We start from the raw sequence: 3,768 nt of genomic DNA, 5'->3' as shown, positions 1-3,768 counted from the left end.
ATTCTAAAATAGTACTAAGTTGCTGATATTACAAAGTCTTCCTTTACATTTGCTTTATGACAAAAAGGAGTTCTGTGATATTTCACCTATGGAAACTCTGACACACACACACAGGGTCACAGCTGAGCCACTTAGTGTCCAGAAGTATCACTAACCAGGCTTGGCAAGGTTGCTACTCAAGGTGCTGTGACTTTTAGCTGATCATATCATGTGTTTCATGGGCAACGGTATCTGCGTCGTGGGTTTTCTATGCTAGCATCTCCAGAACATGAGTCAGCCGACACAGCTCACGGGATGTGTTAGTGACTGGGCGTCTGTACAATAACTTCATCCAGCTTAACTCTGGTTACCCTGCTAGCTAACACTCGGCAGCATTTAACAGTTCAGCTGTACAGTGTTCCTTCTTCTCAGTTAACATGATGTTTTGCAGTTAGTCTAATGCTTGCTACAGAGGGTAATATTTCTGTATACAGAGCGCCTTCTAGCCTCATATATATCAGCCCTGTCCTCATTGCTATGTAGCATAGAAAACAGGCACTAAATTTATACTCATTGGTCAGTTGACCAGAGAAACTTTGGCCAACCATGATCCCTCTTACATGCTGAGTAACGACAGGATCACATTAGTAATGGGAAAGAGAAGATAATATCTAGCCACGGTCGTGGAAAACAGGGAGTGGATAAAAAAGATGTGTAAGAGATGGAAACAGTAGGAATTAGGTTGATATTTGAGCCAGAGTTATCAAAATTTATGTCTAAAAGAGAAAGAGTGAGTACTAAAGAGAGGAAGACCAAACATAGCACATAGTGAAGAATGCCGGAAACAAACTTCTCTCTCATTTTCTTATTGCATCTATGAAGGCTGAGTCTGTGTGGTCAGAATGGTTGCTCTCCTTTTTGCCTTGTCCGTCATGCAATCCACTGCATGAACAAGCAGCTCTGCAGAAATTGGAGGGCAGTGGGCTCCCCAAAATAAGTTAAATAGAAAAATTATCCATTGCGTGGTTATGCAGACACAACTTTATTTTTTAATTTGGTTTTTGTGAAGGATTCAAATGTATCTGCTTAGGGTTGTCAGATAAAAGCAAAAATTTTCCTATGTTTCCAAAGTAAGCTTGAAAGAAATATGTTTAAAACAGACTAGGTTAAAAAAAACCGTGGATTTACTTTCTTTACATGTTAACTCTCTTAAGCATATATTTGACTCTCTAACTTGATTGTTTCTTTTGGTATCTTTTCTTGAGAGTGGGACTTGCAGATTTCCAGGGTAATTATGCCTCCTACCTTTCTAAGGACAGTCTGTTACAGTTTGCTCCAACTAACCTGTGATCATGTAATGGATAAACAGTATTACCTCTGTTTTAATGACCCTCCCTGATTTGACAGTGGCCGGCAGTGTGCCCCAGTCAGCTCCTTGGACACTGTTTTTGTTCTACATTCCTCAGTAGTACGACAAAAACTATTTACGTTTTGCTTGAATAGCTTAAACACCATTTTAGAAGACTTTAGATTGCTTTTGAACATATTTGAATGCATCTTTAGCCATCGCTAGGCTTAAAATGGAAACCCTTTTTTCAGCTTATCTGTATTAAACACCTGTAAAAATCAATGGTACTGTATTTTTTTCTTATAATGCTCTGTTCCTTTAACTAATGCCAGAAATAATGCACAATTTATTCTAGCGTGTTCTTTTCCCTTTGCCTGATGTTCTTCGGTAGTAAGTGGCATAGTGTGTAAGAACTCACTTCTGCTGACTTAATAGTAAAATTTCCAGGTTGATGTTGAAATTCAACCAATTGGAGCCTAATCCTCAAAAAGAAATTTGCTGTCTCTCCTACTGATTATCATCCCTTTTCTTCATAATGAATATGCAGAAAGTTTATTTTATTTTTTGCAAGTGCACATACTTACATAAATGACTGATAGGAGAAGTTAGAGTTAACTAGTGATGTTTTCTTGAGCATTGTTATTTTCCCCTAAAATCAGAAGTCATTACATTTATATTGAAAATATTGAGTGGTTTGTATGAGCTTTATGCCAAACTAAGATTAGTGTGCTGCAGCCCATTACAAATGTGGAAGATTGACCATTTTTTATGGGTTAGAATAAAAAATATGATAATAATGTCTTCTCATCATCATAAAGAGATGATAACGACTAAATGAAATATTTATATTATCTCATTTTATTTGATAGGTTACATCTTCTCCCATACCAAACACTTCCTCAAGAGCAACCATAGCCTCCTGTTTAAAAAAAGAAATCTTTGTAGAATTCAAGTTCTTCCTATTTGTGCTAACAAATCCAGTAATCCAATATTTTACTCATTTTTATTCTCTTTAGTTTCTGGACTTTGTTTTTGCCTCTCAAAACGGAGCCCAGTGATCTTGTATGTTTTGATCAGGATTGTGCATAAAAGCAGGTTAAATGTTTTAGTTTCGCTATGCATCTATTCCCAAATATATTGCTTTTTGGAAAGTGGGGCTAATTCTTAAGCAAAAATTGATATATGTTTATGACATATACATATATCATAGAGTTATATACATATACACACATGTATGTATATCGTAGAGATATATACACACACATATATATCATAGAGTTATTATGTATACATATAAGTATATATATCATAGTTATATATATCCATTTTTGTTTAAGAATTAACCCTACCTTCCAGAAAGCAATGCTTGGGAAGACATATTTTATATGTAAAATAAATATCATATAGTTTATCATGGATACATATATATATAATCTGCCCTGTATCAATGACCACCGTATCCTTTATACCATTCTGTCTTTTCATCAGCTACATTTTGAGGATTTCCAGCCTGTCTCTAAGATTTTGTCTCCTCTTCACATGCGTTATCTTGCCAGCTGGACTCTTTGCAGAATCTTATGTTTTCTTTGAGATTTAATGTATAGGAAAACACTGACATATATTCCACTGTAAAGTCATGGAAAGATTCATTTTTAACACCACGTGCACTGAACATAGATATAGATATGCAGGTGGTAACCAAGAGCTAAAGGAATAGAAATAGCACAGAAAAGAGGGTCAGGCGTTTCTGCCATTTGCACAAAGGCATCAGTGTGTGTCTTGAAGGGTCTGGTGCAAGTTTGGGGAAGGAACTCGAGCCCTGGTCACCTGAATGTGGGATTAGGGGTGACTCGCCCTGCTGCTGCTCTGTGTGCACTGCCAGTACTCATGAAAGATTCTGAGAGTTCCCGGGAACCGTTTTCAGGCGTGTAGCTGTGTCATAGTGCTTTCATGTGAACTGAACTGTCCTTCTCTTTTCCTCCCTCCCTCCCCCCCTTCCTCATTCTCCGCGCTCATCTCATTGAAGTCAGAGAAAAGAAAAAAAGATTTGAGGCTTGCCCAATTTGTTCTGACATAAAGAGATGTTTTGCTCTGTGAGAGGTGGCGGAGGCAAGCCAGGCGCCTGACTGACATTTCAACAATGTGTCTGCAGGGACTGCTCCTGCCATGCTCTTTCCCTGAGTCGCCTTCTGGTCCTTCCAGAAAGCCCCCGTCTATCCTGCTGGAAGAGAGGCGTCAGTCCCGTGGGCTCTGGGGCTCAACACCTTGTTAAACTGGCTGGTGAAGGCACTGCTTTGAGTTGAGTCCTTTTTTTTTTTTCTGCAAGAGGTGTTCAGATTTGCTTAAAGCCTAAAGAAAACATTTCTGGGGAATTTTAGCTTGAAAAAAAAAATCCAAACTACACTCTTTTCTAAACACATTGATTTGCCTTAAAGTTTTTG

This window comes from Lemur catta, chromosome 23, assembly GCF_020740605.2.
Source record: "Lemur catta isolate mLemCat1 chromosome 23, mLemCat1.pri, whole genome shotgun sequence".
NCBI classification, from domain to species: Eukaryota; Metazoa; Chordata; class Mammalia; order Primates; family Lemuridae; genus Lemur; species Lemur catta.
Note: the sequence above shows the minus strand (reverse complement) of the source record.